General features: G+C 41.4%; 1 protein-coding gene across 1 annotated transcript in view; it reads right to left on the bottom strand.

Moving 5' to 3' along the window:
* Nucleotides 1-24,689, bottom strand: part of LOC149303675 (ATP-sensitive inward rectifier potassium channel 14-like) — a 43,664-nt gene extending 18,975 nt beyond the window's left edge. Inside the window, exons 1-2 of the mRNA XM_089479642.1 lie at nt 24,457-24,689; nt 19,264-19,357 (exon numbers count right to left, since the gene is read on the bottom strand). The gene's annotated coding sequence lies outside the window, so the exon portion shown is untranslated. The remainder of the gene's footprint in view (nt 1-19,263; nt 19,358-24,456) is intronic.
* Between the last annotated feature and the right edge of the window lie 2,256 nt (nt 24,690-26,945).

The raw sequence follows: 26,945 nt of genomic DNA, 5'->3' as shown, positions 1-26,945 counted from the left end.
CTTTAACGTATCTTGACAAGACATTTAGGGTTTTCTTTTTTTAAGCTGAGGGATGCTTTTAATGCCTATTTAACCCTATTCAAGCAAAAACAGGAAATGTCAAGTTGGGGAGAGGGAGTTTGCATACAACATTCCCAGGCATGCCAACTTTACTAAAGGCCTTGGCATGTGTCAAAAGGTACGTTTTAGCTATGTTTGGTGCAAAGTACCTATAAACATTTCAATGAGTGCTAGGAAGCCAATAACATGTTCAGCCCCATTTAAATATATTTAAGTAAAGTCTCCTTCTGTGTCTGCTGTGTAGCTAGGACACATGAAGGCTGAAGTTATGAGCTCCTTTTCCTGGGCTGACTTTACACAAATGAAAACCAGGACGAGTGTGGCCATGCAGCCTCAGAGTGTGCTCAAAAGGGCAATGGCTATTAATGAGAAAGAACAGGTAAGCTAGGAGAACCTGCAGCAGCTTGCTTTTGCTTGAGCCTATTTGGAAGGCCAAGATTCCACCCCCTCCTCACCTCTCCCTCTTGCTGAGTTGAGGGGAAACTACTTTGGTACTCTGAACTCTGTTTGTAGCAATAGAAGTAAGCAGAGGAGAAAGGGGGAAAGTGGGAAGAAGAGAGAGAAACTGGGGTAGCGTCAAAGCCACTGAAAAAGTAGGATGGCAGAGGATTAATCAGGACTGTCCCTGTCAAATTGGGACAGTTGGCTGCTATGTCAACATATGGCAGAATGAGGCAACTGCCTCAAGTTGAGATTGCCTGGGGATGGAGGGACCCCCCTCCGTCATTTCCTTCTATAGGAGGATAGAACTATGTAGGCCACAAGTCTTCCCTATGGAGTCCCCTAAACTACGTAGTTTGAATCCCCTAAAGCCAGGTATGGTGGAGGACATGTCCCATAGCCAGCTAAAGTAAAATTTAAGTCCCAATCAGTTTCTTTCAGTATATGGAATTCTAGTGCAGGATGAACTATCTTAATCATTACACAGCAAAATGTCTTGAGCTGGCCCAGCCTTCCCTGCCCTTAACTCCAGGGTAAGCTTTCAGGTTTTCACAGTGGGATGCATGAATGGGCTATTGAGAATTCAAATGGTAAATATTTAAAAATTCAAAATTTCAGTTGTCTGAAGTTCAAACTGTGTGCCATTTTGTTTCTTCCTCTGTGGCAAGAAACTGACTGCATTACATTTGAGCAACCTATGAAGAAATATACGGAAAACAAGCTTATTTTGGTTGGCATCTTTACCATCAGCCAGCCCTAGATGTCTACTTTTTGCCCACTTCTTTCAGGGAGGAAAACAAGTAACCTGAATAAGGACAGCCCTGATTAAAAGTGGGTATCTATCAGAATCAGGAAGATTCTGCTTCCAGATCCCTGCTCCCACCTCCTGGCCAGTTATTTTCTGGGCAAAGTACAAAGTGTTGGCTATTACCTTTAAAGCCCTACATGTTCAGGTTACTTATGGGATTGCCTCCCTCCCATATAACCCACCCTGTACACTCAGGTCCATTTACTTCAACTGGCCAGGTCTAGACAGGCAACTGTCAACCAGAAGACCTTTTCATTGGCTATGGAATGATCTGAGAGATTCAACGGCTAAACAAGCTGTGCAAATATAAAATGGTATTAAAGATCTATCTCTTCAACAGGCCTACCCAGTTGATTTTAAACTATGAATTTTAGATTGCATATTTCTAATTTTTATGTTTGGATGATTTTAATGTATCAATTTGGCATTGTGGTTTAAGAGTTCGATTCCTACCTCAGGATTCGATTCCTACCTCAGCCATGAAACTCACTGGGTGACCTTGACAAAGTCACACACTCTTAGTCTCAGGGAAAGGCAATAGCAAACCGTCTCTGAACAAATCCTGCCAAGAAAACCCCATGATAGGTTCACGTTAGGATCACCATAAGTCAGAACACCTTGAAGGCACACAACACACACACACAGACGTTTATGTGTTTTAACCTATGTGTTTCAATGGTTTTATGTAATGTAATTTATGTTGTACCTTGCCTTAAGCCTTGGGGAGAGGCAGGGAAGAAATAAAATATTTATTTATTTATGTTGTCTTGATTTTAACATGTAATTGCTTCACCCTGACTGAAAAGTGGGATATAAATACATTTTAGCAAATACCATCCAGATTTCCACAACCTTGTGTTTTCCAAGGATGTTACATTACAATACCCACTCGCCTATTTGTTGAATTTGCTGAGGATGAAGGGTGAATAGGGTTGCCATAATTGTCCACTTTTACCAGGGACAAAATGTGGAACAAATTCAAGACCAAACTGTAGGACAACTGCAGGACAAAACTCAGCCCAAAATGTAGGACATTGAAGAAAAATGGTGGACCTTAAATGTCCTACATTTTGAGCTGAGTTTTGTCCTGCAGTTGCCCTACAGTTTGGTCTTGAATTTGTCCTACATTTTGTCCCTGGTAAAAGTGGACAATTATGGCAGCCCTAGGAAGCATCAACTTGAAGAAGGCCTAGATGCATCCCCTAGTCTTTTAGAGAAGGGGGGGATGGATCTCAAGAAGATTGGGTGGCACTCTGTTCATGCACCAAGGGTTTCCTGGCTCCTTTTCTTCACTACAACCTCCTGCACAGTCCCAGCTGATGGTTGCCATATCTATCCCCATGTTGCATGTTGTTGCTGGGGATGCTGCAGCAGGGTACGAAGATGGAGGAATTCAGCTGGGACTCTTGCTGTGAACAGAGGAAACACATTCTCTCTCATGCAAGCCAGGCAAGCTCTGGACCCAAACTGCTGTATTTCTAGAATGCAAGTAGCAACACATCTAGTTGATATAAAGGGATTATTTTTTAAAGTAGGGATGGGACAGAGCATGGCAAAAGCAACCATTAAAAGATGAGTAGAATATGCCCATCATGCCTGCACCATTTTTGACACCATTGGAGGATTCCCCCAAGAACTTGAATCAGATGGCCTTCCCTTTCAGCCCAGTGCCTTCCTGCTGCCTCAAATTGGACCAGCACCCTTGGATCTCATTTCTTGAAGTTGGGCAACTCTCATTGCTCTAGGGCAGAGTATTGTAACTTCTACATATTTTGTGGTCATTTTCCCCTTCTTAGAGAGATAAGGGACCAATCAATTTCTGTCAGAGATCTGCATGCCTGAGGTGCCTCAGGTGTGCCTACGTGCCTAAGTGTGGGACACAAAAGACAAAGAGAGAAGCTCTAAGCTCAGCCCCTCCAGCTACCGATGGCAAGAGGTCTTGCCTAGATATGCTGGGTATTTGAGGCTGTCTAAGGTAATTTTGTGCCATTAATAACAGGTGCCTGGATAAGAAGTGAAACTCATACTTCATTTAGCATTTTCAGGGGAAGACTTTCCTTGCATTTCAGGATCAAAATCAACAATCTCTAGTCCTTTCGGTGCTATTTGAATTGGTGTTGCTGTATGCCTCCAAGTAATTTCTGAGTTATGGCAACCCTAGGGCAGCTGTATCATGAGGTTTTCCTGGAAAGATTTGTTCATAGGGTGTTTGCCATTGCCTTCCTCTGAGGCTGAGAGAGCATGACTTGCCCAAGGTCATCAAATGGGTTTCCATGATGGGTATCCATCATGTCTAATATTTTATAAAAACAGTCTTCCGCCATAGGTATTTTAGGTCCTCTCCATTTCTGTGCAAATGCGATCCTAGCCCCATGGCAAAAAACTATTCCAAAATGCAGTTGGGTTTTAGCTTATCTTCTCAAATAAGCTAAAACCCATCCAAAAACAAAACTGGAAATGATATGATGCCATTTTTAGTTACATTGGATGTGCTGGTATGGCCAGCCATATATATATATATATATATATATATGTATGTGTGTGTGTGTGTGTGTGTGTGTGTGTATGTATATGTATATATGTATACATATATATATATTGACAAAAAATGGCCAGCCCTTGTCTACCCCAATGTAGTAATTATAGCCTCCCAGTTTGGCAGGGACAGCTCTAGTTAATCCTCTGCTGCCCCACTTCCACAAATGCTTTTAAAAATGTCCTAGTTTCTCTATCCTCCTCCCACTTTCTTCCAGTCATCTCTTGACCTACTTCAATTGCTGCAAATTGACTTTGGGGTCATTCAGATGTCTTTTTTTTTTAGTGCGACGATGTGAATCACACATTCCAGGTTTGCTATTCCTACTATGGAACCACATCGATGTGCATCTCTGCACGTTTGGTTGCTCACAAGTACAAGAATTCAAATAAAGATTGATTTGGTGATTAAAATGCATTTGGAACACATTCAAGGCATGCAGAGTTTTATCCTCAATCTCTTCAGGCCTGTTTGCAATTCTTATTAACACTATCAAAGACGTAGATCTTTAAAAAAAAACTTGGGGGAAAACACAATATCAGTTAACCCACATTAAATGGGCTTTTTGACAGGCTCCCCCAAACTTAATCAGATGCATTCAAGATGCATGTGAACAATGGAGATTCAACCCAGATTCATCCTGGATTATTTTAACAGTGTGAATAACCCTTTCAAAGTGCAAAAACAGTTTGCACTCAGCAAGGGGGGGGGGAAGTCGGGTTCTTCCTAAACCCAATGCATAAAGTCTTGGGTTTCTCTGCTTTAAAGTGTGTTCTTCCTCATTAATAACTTTTGTCCTCTTTTTGCCTTGTCACACCTTTCTGGCCACATTCTGGTGTGGCTCAGCCATATGTGCCTCAGTTTTCACCTGTGAAATGTTGGAATTTATGCACTAGTCTGGAACTAAGAATTGGACTTAGACCTAACAGAGTGGTGCAGGAATAGGAATCATGGAGCTCACCAGTTGTTCTTGGACCTCAAGTCCCAGCAGCACAGCAAGCAGAGAAATTTACAGTCCAACGGCAGCTGGAGGGTGCATGATTCCACTCCTATGGCATCACATGAAAGATAGTGTATATATGCATATAAAGGCAACACATACCACTACATGGTGTGCAGCTTCCAACCATTTTTTTGTGTGAAACAAGACCAAGATGTCCTGTCATTCCGATACATTGCAAAAGCCTAAGCAGTGAAAGAGTGACTCAAACCTATCCATCACAGGCTGATCCAGAACACATACATATTTGGTTGCCCTCACATTCTACTTGCTCTTCTTGCATTTTTATCTTTTAGGATGCGGGGATGGAAGAGAAGGATAAGAAGTCATCCCTGACTTACTTCAGTTGCTGCAAACTGGCCTCTTCAGACAAGACAATGCAACTGGATTAAAAAAAATATAAATGCAAACCACATTAATTCCTAGAAGATCTGAACCTTTCTATCGTTTACTACATAACTTGCAGAATCTGTATTCTGCCCTCACTTCCATAGGAAATGGCAACTCTTCCAAACAAGGCTTCATGAAATTTGCAATTTGTCTTGCCTTGTTCAAGGATTTTACAGGGGATCCAAATAGAGTGCAGTTTCAAACTTGCCTGTGTTTTTCTGCTGCTTCTTTCATCTTTTCTTCTTTTGACAGAATATCCATTAAGGAGAGAAAGAAAAAGTAGCTGCACAATATGTTTTGACTAGTAAGACTAGAACAATCCTTTAAGAAATACTTTGAAGTTTGGCAAGTAGAAGCGGAGCCTTCTCAGTGGGGGCACCTCAATTGTCTGGAACAGACTTCCCCAGGGAATTCTGCCTCACTACTTTCAGGGCTGTCAAAACACTTGTCATCACCTCAGTCTTTTTTTGGTTTGCTTATATTCTTCTGGGATTTTAGTTTCCATATTTTAAGGTAGCCAAGCTATCTTTCTAGCTGTGATCAACAGTTGCTTGTGGCTCCCATGTCAATGGGATGGTGAATCTACTCTGGGGTTTAGTCCAGATGTTTGAAGTAGCTGTCCAAGGTGTTGAACCCCCTCCACCCAAAAAAATTGGGTTTGGTCTATTTCACAATTCTCTTAAAGTCTGGACTAAAACCCAGAGTTGATTCACTACACTGCTGATATGGAAGCCCCCAGACTCTACTGTTTCTTGTTCATAGCCGTGACCTTGTTGACAGAGGCTTTTGTGTTCCTCCTTATTCCCAAGTTGTCATGATTTAGTTTTGTTATGTTGCTGTTTTGCAGCCTCTCTCTCTCTCTCTCTCTCTCTCTCTGTGTGTGTGTGTGTGTGTGTGTGATTCAGTTGGATTTAAGAACATTCAAATTGTATTGATTCAAGTAGGGGAGATTTAAGCATATGCTTAATTTTTTTTCTCATTGAAACTAATGAGACCTAATGAATTCAACTGATAAGCACATCTAAATCCCATTGATTTCAATAGGACTTAAAACATTTTTAACCATGGCTGGATCTTGCTCTTTGTTTCTTTGAAATGGTGTGGAATGTCATATAAAGCCGAAGTCTATATGCAAGAGAGGGTGGAACAGATGCTTGAAAAATTACTTTTTGGACTCATTTCCCAGAATCCCTATGGATGACATGGCCAATGGATTTGCTAGATAGGCATTATGGAAGAAATCCAATCTTTTTTTCCTAGGCTCTGGAAGTAGTGGTGTTTCTTTTCTTTTTTTTCTTACCCTCCCTTCCAGATTATCAGACAGTTGGATAGTATGTCTCGGACCTAAACAAATCTGTGGATTGTGAAGATCTGTAGTTTTTCTTAGGCTGATTGTGGCCTACCTTCTTTCACTGTTTTTTGATATTGGGTATCTGACATTGGAAAGGAGCTGGCGTGGAATTTGTCCAGCGTGGAATTGGGGAACCAATTCTCAGATATTAATTTGCAAAGGCAGACCTCTGTCTCCACCCTTGAAAGAGCAAATGCAATGAATCCAATTGTCCATTGGTAAAGTGGCCATGTATTTTCCTCTACAGAGGACAGCCCTCTACTTAAGAGAGCCAGTGTAGTGCAGTAGTTTGAGCATTGGACTACGCCCTGGAGACCAGGGTTCAATTCCCTGTTCAGCAATGGAAACCCATGCTCTCAGCCCCAGAAAACTCCATGATAGGGTTGCTTTAGGATCGCCATAACAGCAACCTCTGCTTAAAGTTTGTCAGAGAGGCCAGTCTATCTTTCAAACTGTCATCTAGTTGAATGGCTCTCCAGTCTAAGGCTAATGCCCTTGAAATTGCCCATCAACAAACAGCACTGAGTATGCACACTGGTCACTTCACCAACATTTCACCCACCAGGGAGAAATACATACTGTTATTGCTTTAATTATAGTAAGTGCTTCTAAATATGCATTTATACATATGCCCTGCCATATGCAAATATTATGCAAATCTCTTGTCTTTTTTTGTTCTCCTTTTTGGTGATGCTTTTCCTGTTCTTTGGCATGGCATAAGGGGTCACTTTGGATAGCTTTTTACAGAGCATAACATTGCAAATTGAATTCAGAACGCATTTGGGCAAGTTAGTATAGAGGCTTTTAAAAAAACAGCTAATACATCTGTATCTCTCCATATGTTTTCCCCATTTATTGTACTCCTTTTCTCAGGCCCCTGCTTTGAGCACCAACTTTATACAATGGAAGAACTACAAGGCTGAAATGCAGGGCCTTGACATTAGTGGCCCGAGGATGTTGAACAAGTCATTCTCTACTATTCATAACTCCTTCCTCCTGTGGCAGCTGGAGGCTTTTATGTCAGTGGGACAATATTAGTCCAGATTTTAAAGGAATGGGATCAAACACTGATCAGAACAGAGATTGCTGTCAAGAAATAATAATAAAAAGCGGAGGAATGGGAAGGGCAGCTATGAAAGAGCTAGACAAGATGCTAAAGAGTAAAGACATACAACTGAGCACTAAAGTTAGGATTGTCCAATCCATTATATTCCTCTCACCATGTACAGATGTAAGAACTGGACAGTAAAGAAAATGGATAAAAAGAAAATCAGATAATTTGAGATGTGCTGGAGAAGAGTGCTGTGAATATCATGGACAGCCAAAGAGAAAGACAAATGGGTCTTTTAGCAGATAAAGCCAGAAATCTCCCTGGAAGCCAAGATGACTAAACTGAGGCTGTTGTACTTTGGTCACATCATGAGAAGGTATGACTCACTAGAAAAGATGATGCTAGCAAAGATGGAAGGCAGTAGAACGAGAAAGATAGACTCAGTCAAGAAATAAAGAAAGTTAGATTCAATCAGGGAGGACAAGGGCCTAGGCCTGAAGGACCTGATCAGAGAGGTTCAGGACAAGGAGTCTTGGAGACGTCTCAACCACAGGGTGGCCATGAGTCAAAGTTGACTCGAAGGCATCTAACAACAACAACAAACCCAAAGTTCTGAACTCAATCCCCAAAGTTGGTTCTATACATTGGATATCTCCTTTAAAGTTTAGAATAAAACCCACAACAGATGATTCACTACTCCACATAAATGTGCAGCACGCAGCTTTCACCTTATTCCTTTCTATTTGCCTCCTAGAGAGGGTACAAGACCAATTTATTTCTTGTTTAGCAGATGATAGTTGTTTGGTGTTGTTAATTAGCTAATTTTACAGGGCAGAGGGACGGAGAGGCTTGGTTTATTCATTTTTTTAAAGTCAGTGCTCATTTTTGAGCAGAGAGAAGAGTGATTCCATGGACTTCTGAAAAGACAAACAAATGGGTCCCAGAGCAGATCAAGCCAGAAATCTCCATGGAAGCCAAAATGACAAAACTGGGTCATTGTACTTTGGAAACATCATGAGAAGGCAATAATGCTAGGAAAGGTGGAGGGAAGCAGGAAGAGAGGAGGGCTGCATGCTAGATGGATGGACTCTATTAAGGAGGTCATGGATATGGGTTTACAGGAACTAAGCACAGCAGTGGAGGACAGGGGTTCTTGGAGATGTCTCATCCACAGGGTCGCCATGGGTTGAAATTGATTTGAGGGTGGTTAACAACAAAAAGAAAGGTGTTTAACAAATGATTTTAAGAAAGAAATGACAAAGGAATATTATACCTCTCCAACCCCTCTCTCTCTCCATGCTGCTCTGAGGGATTCTAGTTGCAAAAATTTGGGTATACCGGAGGTGTCATAAAATATGGGATTTTTATGGTCAACGGTTCTGGCTTTCTCCGGCTGTCTAATGCAAGCAGATTGAACTGCATCTATCTGCTTGATGTGTGTGGAGAGGAGGGGAGAGAGAGGGAGAGTCTATCTGCCCATCTCCTAAAGCCATGCTCCTGGTATGATTAATTATCAGGGCCGGAAAGCCGGAGTAAAACCTTGCTGTTGGTGCCAGAGGCCAGCTGCCCTTGATTGGCTGCCCAGAGGACACCACACGCTAAACTGTTCTGGTCCCTGCTGGATCCAGGAATCAAAGAAGGGTGGGAGAGGGCCTGTCCTAAGCACGAAGAGGCTCAGAGGGGCTGACAGCCAGCTCACGGATCTCACAGAGGAATACTCCCTCCCTCCTGAATTTTCAGTGCTGTAGTTGTTTGTGAAAGGGTGTCTTTGGTTCCCATATCTAGGATCAAGCATTGATCAGAATGATTACTGCAATCAAGAAATAAGAAGAACAGGAACGAGAAGGGCAGCCATGAAAAAAAATCTAGATAAGATCTAAAGAGTAAAGATATACAACTGAGCACTAAAGTTAGAATTGTCCAAGCTGTTGTGTTCCCCATTACCGTGTACGGACGTGAGAGGTGGACAGTGAAGAAAGTGGATAAAAAGAAAACTAACTAATTTGAGATGATGGGCTGGAGAAAAGTGCTGAGAATATCGTGGACAGATAAAAAGACAAACAGATGGGTCCTTGAATATTCAGGACTGAAATCTCCTTGAAAGCCAAGATGGTCAAATGGAGGCTGTTGTACTTTGGTCACATCATAAGAAGGCATGACTAAGTAGAAAAAAAACACAATAATGCTAGAAAATGTAGAGGGTAGCAGAAAGAGGGGAAGACTGCACACCAGACAGATAGACTCAAGTCAAGGAGGTCACTGGACTGAATTTGCAAGACCTAAGCAGAGCAGTAGAGGACAGAGGGTCTTGGAGATGTCTCATCCACAGGATCAACTCAAGGGCAGTTAACAACAACAATACATGCAAGCCTTATGCTTCTTATCCAATTGCGCAGTATGTACTGTAATTGCACATGGCTGTCCTACAGTACGCTCAGCCCTTCATATCCATGCATTCTTTATGTACAGATTCAAGTATTCACAGCGTGAAAATATTCAAAACAATATATTAATTCCAAAAAGTAAACCTTGATTTTGCCATTTTATATCAGGTACACCATTTTCTATGCCATTGCATTTAATAGGACTTGAGCATCCACTGATTTTGGTATCCACAGGGACTCCTGGAATCAAATCTCAGGTGATACCAAGGGCCCACTGTACAGCCCTACTCAATTGATCTGAAAGAAATTATACTGTTAAATAACTTGAAACCTCTTAGGCTGCCTGCTTTCTGTATTCTGACTACTCTGCAGTGATTCTTCTTGCAAAATAATTCTGCCTACGGGTAAAGGGAGACCACCGTGATGGTATAAGAAATGAACATTCAGACTTGTGTGTTGTCCTTGGGTTAAATACTGAACACATGCACCCTGCCATCTGTCTTTGCTCCCTGTCAGTCCATCCTGTCCTCTCTCCTATCCTAATTTAATTGAAGTTTAATTAAATAATTTAATTTTTAACTGCAGTGCTCTGGACCTGTGAAAGGGAGTCAGGACTCTTGGGTTGTTTGAGACTCATCAGTGGATTAAACTGGGAAAGGGAGATTTATTTAATTAATGCATAGATTTATTTTTAACCCATGCTGGGGCTGGAGCAGATAATAATACATCCAGCATGACCCTACCTGTGATAATGATTCTGAAATAAATTCCTTTGAATTAAGTGCTGTTCCCTAGGAAGTGAGTTTTAAAATGACCAGGAACTCTAAAAGATTCTTGGTTTGAGTTGGGGCTGGTTTACATATTCTCATCCATCCCTTGATTCTTCTCAGCCAGGGAAGACCGATGGTCGAAGCAGCGGTAAAATTCTTTCCCCAAAATGGTGAGATGAGGCTGCTTCCTACTTAGACCATAAGGTGCTCTGCAAAAGGCATTAAGCGGCTATGTTGAAAAACATTATTTTTGAGGCTTCCCAGTACAGCAGAAAAGCTCACTTTGTATAGGCTAATTTGTGATTCCCATCTAGACAAGCATTCAATTTTTTGCTTGATGTTGCCATTATCAAATATTTAAGGCTGTCGACCAATGGAAGAAGTTGTAGGAGTAATTTTGTGAGCTCCAATTAATTAATTAATTAATTAATTAAAGCCAGTGTGGTGTAGGGAGCCAATGTGGTGTAATGATTTGAATCCAGAACTAGGATACTAGGAGACCAAGGCTCAAATCTCCACATGGCCACGGAAACTCACAGAGTGACCTTGGGTAAGTCACGCTCTCTCAACCTCAGAGGAAGGTAAAGGCAAATGACCTCTGAACAAATCCTGCCAAGAAAACCCCATGATAGTTTCACTTTGGGGTCACCATGCAACACAACTGTGATGTAGTGCAGGAGTGAGAAACCAGATTTGGCTATCAGCTCAGGTAGCCAATTCCAAATCTTCCAACATTTCACAGGTGAAAACATGGACATGTGTAGCCAAGCGTGATCATAATGGTCCAGATGGCAAAAGTTATTAACACAGAAGCTAGGTAAGGTTTCTGCTGTTTGCTTTTGCCGAGCCTACTGGTTCTTTTCCTCTTCTCCTCTCACCACTACTGAGTCAACTGAATGTAAACTGATTTTGTACTTTAAACTTAGTTTACAGGAACTGATATAAGCTTTCAACAAAGGAGGTAAGAGAAAGAAATTGGGACATTTTATAAGCAGCTGAAAAAGTGGGTGGCATGTGATTAATCGGGACTGTCCCTACTGAAATTGGATAGCCGGAGGGTATATAATTTAGATATTTATTGCAACCAATGGTGATGTATGGGAGTTCCAGTCCAAAGAGTTGCAACAGCCACAGTTGCCCACCCCATATCTTCCCATGGACTACTGGACTGTAGCTAGGAAAATTTAAATTCAAATAAATTGCTGGCCAGCCCTGAAGCAAGCCACTCTCTTTTTCTTTTTAAAATATTTTTATTATTACTTTTACAACATATAAAAAACCCCACACATGACATACAACTTTTGTTATTTGTAAAGCGTTTTTTAAAATGCAAGCCACTCTCTTTTTCTCTCATCCTCAATGACCTGCCAAGGTCTGTTGTGAAGATATGGGGGGCCAATTGGGTCAACCAAAGCTCCTGGGAAGAAGAATGACCAGATATATGATGTGATGTACATTATTAATTAGCCCTACTATGGTCTTCTTACAATAAAAAAGTACCTGTGAAGACGGAAAATGATATGTTTATTGTGGGGTGGGTATGCAGTTATTCATTAATTTTAAAAAAATATTTCTATCTCATCCTTTATCATGGGATCTTGAGGCACTGTATAAGATAAGCAATTTAAAGCCCTTCCAGATTAAAGCCGAAAATAATTTAGACCAAAAACATTAAACAACCATTAAAACAACTTTAAAAGTCACAGTGATTTAAAATGATATATATCTTTATGTAAATTAGTTCCTGAAAGGCCAGGGGCTGGATATGGTCCACATGCTGAATGGTTCCCATTCCTGCTGTAAGAAAAAGGTATCTTGTGAGTAATGATGGTATTGGGTCTTCTAAAATAGTTTACCTGCTGTCTACATTTTCTTTAGGATTCAGTCAGAGCTTGATAATGTTAATTTTATTTGGGCTACAACTCTCAGAATCCTGCAGTCAGCATGGCCAAAAAAGTATTTCTCCCCAATTCTCGTTTCCGTGTGTAAAATGATTGATTTGAAAAAAATCAGCTAGGATGGTATCTTTTAAACATCTCATCCCCTTCTTCTCTCCCCCCCCCCCAGCCATTCCCAAAAGTGTGATGGTACTTGGATCTGCAGAGTTTGTGTGTGTGTGTGTGTGTGTGTGTTTGAGAGCACACATAATTTCACAATTTAAATGTAAGTATGGGGTTTAGTCCCTATAGCAAATCCTCACCCAAGTTAATACAGATTAAGATCACTGCCCCATGTAGACAAACCCTGAGTTGAACTTTAAAGCCACTTTTTAATCTGTAATTAATCCAGGGGAGCGGAAAGCAAATACACAACCTTGTTTTGCTGGAAGTTTTAAGTTGCCTCTGGATATGTTATTAATGCGTAGGGAAGCCGCTCCTTTCAAGGTCAGAATGTGATGAAGAAGAAGCCACCTTCCTTTAACTGGGAAGAAGCTGGGAGGCTGTGTAATGGTTTCTTCTCTATCAAAAAAGCTGCCTTAACCTATTGCCTAATCTGTTTTGTGATGTGGTAGGGGATTGGGGAGTGGGAATAAGGACCTCAGCATTGTGGTTCACCACACAGGGTGCATGCCCACCAACATTTCACAGATGAAAACTTGGGCATGGGTAGTGAAACAACTTCCAAGTGTGGTCAAGATGGCAAAAGTTACTAACAAGGAAGAACACACAACCTAGGAGAGGCAGCAGGAGTTTGATTTTGCCCGAATCTACATGGAAGGGCAAGATTCTGCCCCTTCTCTCCTTTCTTGTCTGCTGAGTTAAGTGAGTGCAAACTACTTTTGCATTTTCAACTCAGTTTGTAGCAATTGATGTAGGCTGAGGACAAAGAGGAGGGGGAATATGGATGGAGGACATTTTAAAAACAGCTGGAAAAAAAAGGGATGACAGGTGATTAGCTGGGACTGTCCCTGCCAAATTGGAACAGCTGGATATTATGATGAAGTTTATCCTTACTTTTTATAAACTATCATTTGTTTATACTCTCCAATCTGCCTGTACATGAACCTATGTTGTATTTTAAATTGGAATTTTGTAATTGTGCTGGCCAAATGGCTGTAATAAAGTTATTATTATTAAAAAAAGTTATTATTATTATTATTATGCTTCCCTCTGGGTCTATAATTCAGAGGACAGTGCATTCAGGCAAATATTCTAAATATCTTGAGGACTAGAAACAGAAGATCTCTTGCTTCAAGAGATGCTACATCTGAGTAGAATAATATTTAATCATTCTACCCATATCCTTGCTATGAGAGGATCTTCTACTACATGTATTAGCTGTATGCCAGTGCTGCTTGTTGCTGGTGGCAGAGAGACAGATACATGGACTACATTCAACAGGCAATTTCAAACATGGTTAGGGGCATGTGAACTTCCCTCAAATGAAGTATAACTTTTTAAAAAAGAAAAAGTGAGGAAGTGACAGGCACCTAAATATGGAGGGAAGTACAGCGTGCCCCCACCATACATGGGCTTGCTGTACGCGGCTTTAAGCTTACATGTACGGCAAGCCCAGGAGGACAAAATTGTGTGTGCACCACAGGTACGTGTGCGCTGCTGCACATGGGTGTGTGCTGCCATAGGAATCAATAGGATTCCAGCATATGCATTTTCCCCCATACACCAGGGGGAAGGGTCCAGAATGGATAATCTGTATATAGGAAGGGCCCACTGTAATTAGCAAATTGGCCTTCAAATGTTATAAACCAGGGATAATAAAGCTAATAAAGAGAGATAGAAAGATATTTATTGCATGCAAATGCGGCACAATAAGTCCAAGAGCAAATCAAGCCTGAACTCTATCTGGAAGCCAAGATGACTAAACTGAAGCTTTCGGTACTTTGGCCATAGCTCAATAGGAAAAATAATAATGCTAGACAAGGTAGAAGACAGTAGGAAAGGAGGAAAATGGCATTACAGATGGACACACTTGAGTTTGCAAGAGCTGAGCAGGGCTGTTGATAAAAGGGTGACCTGAAGATCTCACATTCATAGGGTCACCATAAATCAAAGTCAACTTGATGGCAATTAACAACAACAACAACAGTATTCAGCCTAGGTCACCCTTAGAGGGACCAAAATAAATGTAACACTGAGTATATGCAGATTACTGAGTAACTGGGTTGGTCTCTTCCATCTCCAACATTCGATACTTTGATGATATTAAGAAAATGAAATAAATGTTTGCGGTTACAGGAAAAGTTAAAAATGGTCTGAGAAAGTCAAAGCACAAGAATGAGTCTGCAAGAAGGGGTCTGGTATAGACTTGTAACCAGTCCTATCTTCACTAAACTCATCCCATAACACAATTTCAGGAGTCATAAAGAAAAGATTCTATTATGAAATAATACTTCCTATGGGGCTTATCACACACCTTTTAAAATCAACTTACTGACCCTGAATTAGAATTCAATTCGGGAGCGGTAAGTCAATTTTAAAAGCTGTGTGATAAGCTCCCAAATTTCAAAAAATTCATAGAATCATAGAATCGTAGAGTTGAAGAGACCACAAGGGCCATCCATTCCGACCCCCTGCCATGCAGGAATCCAAGTCAAAGCATCCCCGACAGATGGCCATCCAGCCTCTGCTTGAAGACCTCCAAGGAAGGAGACTCCACTACACTCCAAGGGAGTATGTTCCACTGTCGAACAGCCCTTACTGTCAGGAAGTTCCTCCTAATGTTGAGGTGGAATCTCTTTTCCTGCAGTTTGCATCCATTGTTCCGGGTCCTGTTCTCTGGAGCAGCAGAAAACAAGCTAGCTCCCTCCTCAATATTCACACTACTCAGAAGGAGTATTTCCATATTTCTGTACTTCCTCCCTTGTTCTTTTTGTTTCAGGTAACATCCAGCTGGAGGAAGAGTCTTGATCTAACCCCCTCCCTCCCACAAGCTGTTGGTGATTTAATAAAAAGAAAAACACCACACACCTAGGTAAGGGCAAACAATGTGAGAAAATCATGTAAGGTTGTTTTTTTTGGACCTCAGTTTTCTCAGCTGAAACCAATAAGCAAATTCCTCGCCTGAGCTCACTGACTGAAGAATTAACCAATCTATGCACAATGAATATGCTTGCACAGTAGCTTTCTTTGACCAAAATCAGTGGCATAGACAGATACTTTTACACATTGCATGTATAACAGCCTCTGCCAACATTTGAAATTGTAATGCTTATTAACTTTTGTTGTTGTTGTTGTTGTTGTTCTTGTGTGTTTTCCAGTTGTTTCCGACTAATGGAGATCTTAAGGCCACAGGGTTTTCTCGGCAAGTTTCTTCAAAGGGGGTTTGCCATTGCCATCCTTTGAGGCTGAGAGAGTATGACTTGTGCAAGGTCACCCAGTGGATTTCCATGGCTGGGGTGGGATTCGAACCCTGTTTCTAGTGTCCTAGTCCAGCACTCAGACCATTACATCACACTGGCCCCCTACTTGCTTCAAAATGTAGTAAATCTGCCCTACTGGGTTTTTTTGGGGTGGGTGGGGAGGGCTTGTGCACATTTTGCCAAGGTAAGCCCTTCACTTTGCACTGACGTCATGCCCTCAAAGCACTACTGCATGAAATCACATCCAGTTTCTTAAAGAGACTGGATTGACATTGGGAGTGCTTGAGATGGAGGTGGCTATTACCACTCACTCCATCCTTTGTTGCCTGTCCTAAGCCTCTCACACTCTCTGATCCCCATCAAGTGTTCAGCCCCGTGCCAAACTGCTGACATCCACAGAGCTGCTGCCTCAGCCAAGTCCTGCTCATGCTGGGTGCGTGTGCCAACTTGTCAGAGTGTGGAAAAGCAGAAGCTCTCTGTCTAAGGAGGGCAAGAAGCAACAGAAATTGGACATAAGTCCGGTCCTGAAGTGTCATGATATCTCACTGAATACTAAAGTTAGAACTGTCTGTGGCAACATATATCCCGTTTCTATGTATGGTTGTAAAAGCTGGACAGTGAAGAAAGCTGATAAGAAGATAATTAACTTTGAAATGTGGTGCTGGAGAAGAGTTCTAGGGATAGTATGGACTGTTAGAAAGACAAATACATGGGTCCTGGAGCACATCAAGCCAGAACTCTCACTAGAAGCCAAGATGATGAAACTGTGTGAGACTGCTGTACTTTGGCCATATCATGAAAAAACATGACATGCTAGAAAAGACAATAATGCTTGGTAAGATAGAAAGCAGAAGGAGGAGAGGAAAACCACCTTTACAGAAGGATAGACTCAATCAAGGAAGCCATGGTCCTGAGTTTGCAAGACTTGATCAGGGCTGTTGAGGATAAGGTAACTTGGAAGTTTCTCATGCAAAGGGTTGCCATAAAGTTGACTTCGACTAATGCCGATCCTATGAGAGACTTCAAGTCTATATTGGTTAATAACAAACAGGAACGGAAGAAGCCTAACAATACTAGCCTGACTCTCTCACACTCTCTCTCTATGTGTGTGTGTGGGGTTTGTGGTGGCATGGCTTCATACCTGGTAAGTTAGCAAGAATGAGAAGAGGATTTTATCAATCATTGTTCCAGTTCCCCCAGTATCTCCAAGGGCTGGGAGCAATATAATTGCTTTTAATAGAGTAACATCTAGAAATGGATGTGGGAGAAGACTCTGACCACCAGTATTTTCCTTTCAGAGCAGGGATAGGGAATTGGTCTCATTCCAGATATTGTTGAACTGCAGCTTCTATCAATCCTTGCCAACATTCTAGCTAGTGAAGGATTTGGGGAATTACAGCTCAGCAACATCTGGAGGGCCACTGAGTTCCCATTCTGGTAAACAGTTGGATGAAAAAAGGCAGGTGAAAGACTTGTAGGACTCTTCTGCACCAGTCCCGTTTTCCCAGCAGTCACTCAAGTAAAAGAAAATGGGAACATGCCACTTTCTAGGCAGCCATCACTACACCTTTCACAGCTGCATAACTGAGCCTGTTGTCCCCATCATGCTTTCTTCCTGATCTCTCCCTGAATCCTATCTCCCTGCCTTATGTCCCATCCAGCATACCTTTACGTTTTTGGGGGGTCCCTCTTTTTTGTGTGTGCAATTACATAGCTGCCCTGATTGATGTCTTAAGAAGGAAAGAAAGAAAATAAGAAAATAAATAAATAGAAAAGAAAAATAAAAGTACAGTGTGCCTGCGTCATATGTGGGCACGTCATATGCGGCTTCCAGCCCCGGAAGAAGTAATGGGGCACGCGGCAGGCATGAGCCCCATTACTTCCAATGGAGCTCAAGCTTACACTTTTTTTTTACACAGGTGTGTGTGTGTCCAGAACGGATCCCCTGCGTAAGAGAAGAGCCCACTGTACTATATATATGCAACTATAATTTGATCTCAAATTTAAGTCAAGGACAAGTTTTGGGACCAAACCTATGGATATTGATAAGGGTCATGTAACAAAGAATCTAAAGGATGGAGCAAAGGAAAATGATGCCAAAGAACTTACAAAATTCCAGCAGGCATAATTGTTTGTGCTCACCCTAAAAGCTGGATGGATGAGAGAGTAGAGGGGAGTCAGTGCTTCCAAGACGGATTATGCTCTTGCCTTTCACTAGAGGATGGATGATTCCTTAAAGTAAGAGTTAAAGTACAGTACTTATATTGACCCGTGGATAAGGTGACTCAGGTTTTTTGGGTCGATTTTTTCCGACTATAATTTTTAGACAAATACAAGAGTATATACAATAATCAGGATGCTTGGGAATAGCAAGAGGGAGAGGGGACGGGAGAAGAAGGGGACATTGACACCACGTGATTGGCAATTGCACAATTGCCCCGGGAGCAACATTTTGCTCTGGTGAACTTGTGCATTTGCCAGCTTGTTCACAGGATTGCCCCATTTATGAAGGACAGGTCAGGGACAGGGCAGCTATGGGTCACAGGCAGCATCATGTGATCAGTATCACCAAAGCCACTCTTTTCCTGGCGTACTCGCAGATTAAAACTGTGTGCAGAAATGTCCAATTTCACTTTAACTGTCATAGCAACATCATATAGATTTCTGGAAGTTTTAGGGCCCAGACAGACAGGCCAAAATAAAGCTGCTTTGGGTCACTTTAGAGGTATGCTGTTTAAAGGACACACACATCTTAAGAGGCCAGAAGCTGTGCCATAGCTGCACTCCAGTCCTTAAGACTGAAGCATGGCTTTGGCACAGCTTCCGGCCTCTTAGGACGCATGCATCATTTAAATAACATTAGAAGTATATGTAAGTGACTCGAAGCAGCTTTATTTTGGCCTGTCTGTTCAGGCGCTTCGTTTAGGGAGGAGTATTTCGAATTTTCTGCCAGAGATCTCTAAAGCCTCACCAAAGTATAAATGCTAGCATTCTGTAGGATGGTACCATGGCAATTTAAGCGGATTCATAGTGCTATAATTGTGTAGTGTGATGAGACCTACATTTTAACAAAAGTTCTTCAGACAGCTAAAATACAACAATTAGAAATGCAAATAATTAGAAATGCAAATAATCTTGCCAAGATGTTTTACCTTTTAAACTATTAAGTGAAGTAGGAATTCCATCAGTGGAAAGGAAAGACTCTCTTGATTCCTTTCTTCATCCTCTGTCTTCCCATATGATAACCTGTCACAAACAATAGTCAGAATTGTCAAAAATAGTCAACTTGTCAAACAGTCAAACAGAAAGACTTAATATCACCATGTACACTTGCCAGAGCCTGAAAAATTCATCCGTTACTCTGACAGATAACATCACTGTTCTTCCTGTGAAAAAAGTCCAAGAGCTAAACTACACCATGGCTCGCTACTATTTGTGGGTGTTAGTTGCTTTCCAAGGGTACCCATGCCACTAGAAAACAGATTGTTTTAAATGGAAAAATCCACTGGGGGACCTTGGGCAAGTCATACTCTCTCAGGCAATGGCAAATCTCTTCTGAGCAAAGCTTGCCAAATGAACCCTGTGATAGGTTGGCCTTAGGTTTACCATAAGATGGAAATGACTTGAAGGCACACAACAACATCAACAGATAGGTTCAATAAGCCAGAATGGTTTGAGTGCCGACTAGGATTTCACAAGACATGGGTTTAGTCCTCGTGAGGCCATGGGAACCCATTGGGTAACCTTCAGAAATTTATACTGTACTCTTTTATGTGGATTTCAGCAATTTGATAAGGTATTCCATGATACTTTGATTAGCAAACTGACTAAATATGGAATGGATGGAAACATCATCAGATGGATGCATAATTGGTTGGAAAACATGAACTCAAAGAGTTGTCATCATTGGCTTCAAACTGGAAGGAGGTATCAAATGTAGTGCCATAGGGTCCTGGCCTGGGGCTGACACTCTCCAATATTTCAGTGATTTAGGAGATTATCGCATGAAAAATCCGTGCTGAGATAGAAGCAGGTTGTAACTGTCAGTGACGGATCTTATCACACTGTTCTTGAAAAGCTGTCTGAGAAGTCCAGGTTGGATATGAACTGCCTACTTCCTGGGCACTGGGCATTGTGATAAAATCCATTGCTGATGGTTGCAATGCATGTCTGTCCTGACATGGATTTTGCATGCGAAAATCTCCTTAGATGATGATGTGGAGGGAATCCTTATCAAATTTGCAGATGATACAAAATTGGGTGTCTTGTACATTGGAAGATGGGAAGAGAATTCAAAAGGACCTGGATAAACTTGAAAACTGGGCTCAAATGTCACAAGCATAAAATGAAATTCAGCAGAGACAAGTGTAAAATTCTACATTTAGACTACAAAAATATATAGCTCATGTCTTGAGAAAGCTGCAGGATTGGACCAAGGGCTGATCTAGTTCAGCATCAGACTTCACATTTGCCATTCACATCCCTCTAGAAGGCTAGAATTCATTAACGTTACTTTTTGCATTACAACTTCTAGAATCTCCCAGCTGCCTGAGGGATTATGGGATATCTATTTCAAAATACGAACTTTTCTTAGCTCAGCAGTAGGCCAACAAACAGGTTTTGTAGGCCCTATACTATGTTGATACCCATAAATTAGTGAAATACTGCCTCTGAATCTAAAGTTTCCATGCAGCCATTTAATCTTCACAACAATCCTTTGAGGTAGGGTAAGCTAAGAAATAGTAGGTTAGGTCAGCTACTTGGCTGAACTAGGACTTTAAAAACTTAGACCTCTCTGTTCCTAGTCTAATACTTTTAACAATCACATTATACTGCTGTTTGCAGGATCTGCTTGATGAAGGTATTCCTGAGGACTGCTGAAACTATTTGTACATAGATAAAAGCTTCTTATGTCACATAGCCCATAAGGCTCAAAGATATTGAACTCAGTGAAACAAGCCCCTTAAATTCCATGCAGTAACCCACTCACTGATTCTCATCCCTGCAGCAAAAATGCCCAAAGTTTGGTTGTAGTACGATAAAGGCAATGCTATTTTATCTTCCAAAATTCCAGCACTGTTACATAAAACTAGTTACTTTCTGAGCAATGAAGGTGGAACACAACCAGACCAAAGTGTGCAACCAACACAAAGAAAGAGCAATCCGACATTCATCTAGAATGTAAATAGAGCAAGTGATCCACTGCACATTAGGGAGGTGAATCACCCCCATCCCATTCTCCAGGAGATCAGTTCTAATTTATTTTGTGGAATATTTTCCCCCAGATCCAGCAATCCAACCTTATGAGGAATGACTGATAGAGCTGGGTGTATTTAGCTTGGAGAAAAGGAGGCTGAGATGTCACACGATAGCTATCTTTAAATATTTTGAAGGGATGGAGCAAACTTGTTTTCTGTTGCTTGAGAGACTAGAACAGGAGCCAATGGATTCAAATGACAATAATTGAGATTCTGCCTAGCATTAGGAAGAATGTTTTTACTGAGCATTTTGACAGTGGAATGGACTGTGTCAGAGGGTGATAGATTCTTGTTCTCTGGATATCTTTAAACAAAGGTTGGCCGGACATCTTTCACAACTGCTGTAATTGTGTATTCCTCCATGGCAGAGTGTTGGATTAGATTACTCTTGTGGTCCCTTCCAGTTCCAAGATTCTATGATTCTATGATTCTGTGAATCAGTCACAGAGCATGAAAGTCAAATCCATCTCCCTGTGTCTTCCAAGCATTTTACCCTCTAGCTGGGTGAGTGATCCAGATTATATGGCAAAAGCAATTATTATTGATTCCAAGAGGTCACAATCCTAGGTGTTTATGGTCCAAAACACACTGCAGAAATAATCCAGTTTGAGACTGCTTTAACTGCCCTGGTTCAATGTCTCACAAAAATTGTAGTTCCAAGAATTTCCTAGCATTTATCCAGGGCTGTTAAAGCGGTCTCAAACTGGATGATTTCTGTAGCGTATTTTGGACCTGAAGATCAGCCCTCCTCAACCTGGTGCCCTATAGATGTACGTATTGAACTGGAGGTTCCAATGTGAGAATTGTGCAATTGGCTCTCTGTATCCACAGATTCTTTATTCATGGATTCAAGGCTCAAGCATCCTGACTTGAAAATATTCGTGTGTGTGTAAAATCAAAAAGCAAACCTTTATATAAGGGATACCATTTTACCAATATCATTTTATTTAATGGGATTTGAGCATCCACAGATTTTGGTATTCACGGGCGGTCCTAGAACCAAACCCCAGCAGATACCAAGGGCCCACTGTACTTTAACATGTCTAGAGGACAGTGGGTTGGAAATAGGTGCCACAGCCACAAGAATAAGGAAAGCATGACTCCCTTTGGAAAACTTCACCTGGAGGGACCCAGATCAATGCTAATGTTTCCCCAGCCTTCGTGGATAGGGGTTGATACCAAAGTCATGCTTGAATAGGGTACAGATAAGTCTGGAGTTTAAAATGCTGCCTCCAGTGGAACCTGCTAACACCTTGGCTTGTGTACTGCAAAGATTTTTTACCTGACAATTTAGTCCAAAAGTGGTTGACAATTAAAAACCAACAATACCCAAACATGGTATTCATGAAGAATAATTTCTAAACACTACTTAAATAAATAACCAAAATGTCATAAAAATAGTAAAAACTTCAGCATCAGAAGAAGCCAGCGTGGCAAAGCAGTTTGGGTCTTGGACTACAACTCTGGAGACCAGGTTCAAATTCGGCCATGAAAACCCACGGGCTGCCCTTGTTCAAGTAACACTCTCTCAGCCTCAGAGGAAGGCAATGGCAACCCTCCCTCTGAACAAACCTTGCCAAGAAAAGCCCGTGAGATGTTCGCCTTGGGATCACCATAGCTCAGAAATCACTTGAAGGCGCACAACAACAAACAGAGCAGCACCAAAACAATGTCATCATTTTAAAAAAATAAAATAAAAAGCTAAAAGGACCAAGCAATGAAACAAGTTTTCAATTGGCTCCAGAAAGAAATAAAGGCCCCATACAGACTGCCAAAATAAAGCTGCTTCGGAGGTATGCTGTTTAAATGATGCGTGCGTCCTAAGAGTCCGGAAGCTGCACCAAAGCTGTGCTCCAGTCCTTAGGACTAGATCGTGGCTTCGGCGTGGCTTCAGGACTCGTAGGATGCATGCAACATTTAAACAGTATATGCAGCTTTATTTTGGCCTGTCTGTATGGGGCCAAAGTCTAATGTCAGACTAGTCCAATGTCAGACAAAGCATTCCATATGAAAAGATATATCCCTTGATCGGCAAGTGCTGAACTTGGGGAACCAGGAGAAACTGTGAATTTAAGATTTGGGCAGTTTAATGCTATCTGAAGTTTCTGAGCAGTCTTCAAGGACAGTCTCAGGTAGGACACATTCTAGTAATCCTTTTCATAAGAAGTTGCATTGCATTTTCACAAAGAGCAAAGGAAGGGAAATGACAAGCATTTTCATTTTACAGAAGGACAAACAGGTGATAAATAGTCCATGATTATGCACTGAGTGCAATGGCTTGTTTGCCTTTGCAACCCGACTCTGCCTGCAACACAAATACATCACTTCTGTTTCACTCCTCCTTGCCTGCCTTCTCTTTATACCTGTCTATCTACACAGAGTCCCATATTTCTCTCTCCACACATATAGGTACTGACCTCTAACCTTTAATCTTTTACTGCCATACATACCTCTTTCCTTATTCCATCTGTCCATTTTCTCCCTGTCTTCTCTGCCTCTCAGACTCTCTGTCTTCTAGTGATGAAAATAGATTACATCTTCTTTTCCTAGAAACTTTATAGCGTCACACCCAATGCAAATGTGTTTCTGCCTACACTTGCTTTGGATTGTTTGCCACTGTTCCATAACTCTTTGTTCCACTATTCCATCTACCCACTTGGATTGCTAATGTGTTTCTATTAGTTTCTACAAGAGTCTTCTTGGATTGGGTTGGCATCTAGAGAGTCAACATCAGCTCATTCGGGCCAAGGGACCTAAAATGACCCAAAGACCACAGTTGTCCAAAAACCCACAAACAATCTATTTTACCAGTTTCCCTTGCTGTCATCTGCTCTGCAGAAATAATCTAGTTTGACATCACTCGAGCTGTCATGGCTCGATGCTATGGAATTCTGGGGACTGTAGCTTTGTGAAGCATTTAGCCTTCTCTCTCAGAGAGCACTGGTACCCCTACCAAATCCCAGGATTCCACAGCACTGAGTCATGACAGTTAAAGCAGTATCAAACAGGATTATTTCTACAGTGCAAATGCAGCCCCAGTCCTTGAGTTTCTCTCCCTGGACAATGCTTTGCAAAGAAACCACTTACCCCATGGTACTTGGACAGCCCCCCAGCATCTTTTCACAGAATACATTCATTGGTTCCTACTCGCTCTTCCTCTTCCTTAGTCACACTGTATGTTTTGCCACTCTCTTTTTTCCTTCTTGTTCTTTTTCACCTCCTCTTTCCCCTTGATTCTCTCCTCCTGTCTGTCAAGGATGCCCTCTTCTTCTTCTCTCTCTGCCTTCTTCTCTGCTTTGCTCCCTCAGACCAACTGTTGGGGATGCAGATCTCAGCTAATCCCTGGACAATTTGTCACCCGTTGAAAAGGAGACAAGGACAAAAGTCCCTCCCATGGCATTTGAGGATTGGCTGATTTTGGGTATCCCTGTCCAGCTGTTTTTGGACAGCTGGACAGGGAGGGAGCCAGATTAGGGTGCTGAGAGGGAGAACTGAAAAGTGAAAAGAAAGATGGATAGAGGCCCATCTTTGTATTTCTTATATATTTGTGGACTCCCTCCTTCAATTTTTAATTCTCAATTTGTTAGGCTTTTCATTCTCTCTTTGGCAGGCTTCCCTCTTGCCTTCTATTTGTTTTGTTTTTTAACTCTATACTCAGCAATAAAGCACTATGGCTTGCAAATCGATGCAATGGAAAATGCTCCGAGGGAATCAGAAAGAAACATCTTGCTAGAATCCATGAATGGTTCAAACTATGAACTGTGCTGCCCTTCTCTGTTATATTACTACACCTGGGTGGTTTAGGATTGCCAGGCGTCTTTTATTATAACTTGAGCATTGGTAAGCCTTTCCTTTAATTTAAAAGATGTGAGGGGAAACATCATATTTTGAAGTGTGGGCCCTTCATAAAGACAGAAATGTGTTTGTTGCTGCTGTTGTGTACCTTCAAGTCATTTCCAACTTATGGTGACCCTAAGGTGACCCTATTACAGGGTTTTCTTGTCAAGATTTGTTCAGAGGAAATTTACCATTGCTTTCCCCTTGAGGCTGAGAGAGTGTGACTTGCCCATGGCCACCCAGTGAGCTTTATGGTTAATTAGGGAATTGAACTCTAATCTCCAGAGTTGTAGTCCAACACACAAACCACTATACCACATTGGCAGAAATGAGTGTGCATCAAGTCATTTATGAATGTGAAAAATGTGTTGATTTTGCAGAGAAAAACATGACACTGTCAAACAGCCCTTACTGTCAGGAAGTTCCTCCTAATGTTGAGGCGGAATCTCTTTTCCTGTTGCTTGCATCCATCGCTCCGGGTCCTAGTCTCTGGAGCAGCAGAAAACAAGCTAGCTCCCTCCTCAATATGACATCCCTTCAAGTATTTAAACAGGGCTATCATATCACCTCTTAGCCTTCTCTTTTCCAGGCTAAACATCCCCAGCTCCCTAAGTTGCTCCTCATAGGACATGGTTTCCAGACCCTTCACCATTTTAGTCGCCCTCCTTTGAACACGCTCCAGTTTCTCAACATCCTTTTTAAATTGTGGTGCCCAGAAGTGGACACAATATTCCAGGTGGGGCCTGACCAGAGCAGAATACAGTGGCACTATTACTTCCCTTGATCTAGACACTATACTTCTATTAATGCAGCCTAAAATCACATTGGCCTTTTTAGCTGCCGCATCGCACTGTTCACTCATGTTCAACTTGTGGTCTACTTGGACTCCCAGATCCCTTTCACATGTAGTTTCATTCATCCAGGTGTCCCCCATCCTATATCTGTGCATTTTATTTTTCCGCCCTAAGTGCACTACCTTACATTTCTCTGTGTTGAAATTATCTCTTCACTCACAATAAGGAAAATAGAACAAGGAAAATGTATCTTCTGTTGTGACTTCCATTGTGATGTTAAATAAATCAATTTCATAATGTTGTCTTTTACCAGGGAGCAACGGTAAATAACTAAATTTGTTGAACTGTCTCCCTTTCAAACAGTTTCTAGCATTTCTAAAGAATGACAATTTGATTACAATACATGACTGAGATTTCCTTTTCAGTCAAAAAAACTGCCATATATCAGGGAAAGGTGGGAAACGTTCAGGCTTGTGAAAAGGTGAAGGCACTTGCGAACCCAGAAATTTTTTTGGAGCAGTTAAGCATATATCCCATAGGTAATATATAATCTAACATACAATTACATTAAGCATAACGTACATTATTAACAGTAACAAACATCAAAAAATGATAAAAATGCAGGTGGAAATCGCTTATTAGTCAAAACCAGTGTGCGGTTTTTGAAATTTGCTTGCAGACGTCTCTCAGTGGGGTCTGAAAACTTTAAGAATGATTGCATATTAAACACTACCTGGATACTATTATTATTATTATTATTATTATTCACAGAGATCTGATATTTATTATAACTAAGACTGACTGAAAACAGCCTATACTTTCTCTTGCAAACATTTTTGGCACTGCTAGAATTAAAACGTCCACACATCTCTCTCAATTGATTACTTATTTGGCTTTATTTGATGTTGACTGAAGTGATGTCCTTGCATAGCCATATTCTGATTG

This window comes from Sceloporus occidentalis, unplaced genomic scaffold (genome assembly GCF_023333645.1).
Source record: "Sceloporus occidentalis isolate IW3139 unplaced genomic scaffold, rSceOcc1.0.p SCAF_14, whole genome shotgun sequence".
NCBI lineage: Eukaryota > Metazoa > Chordata > Lepidosauria > Squamata > Phrynosomatidae > Sceloporus > Sceloporus occidentalis.
The sequence above is the reverse complement of the archived record's forward strand: the minus strand, read 5'-3'. Positions and strand labels throughout refer to the sequence as shown.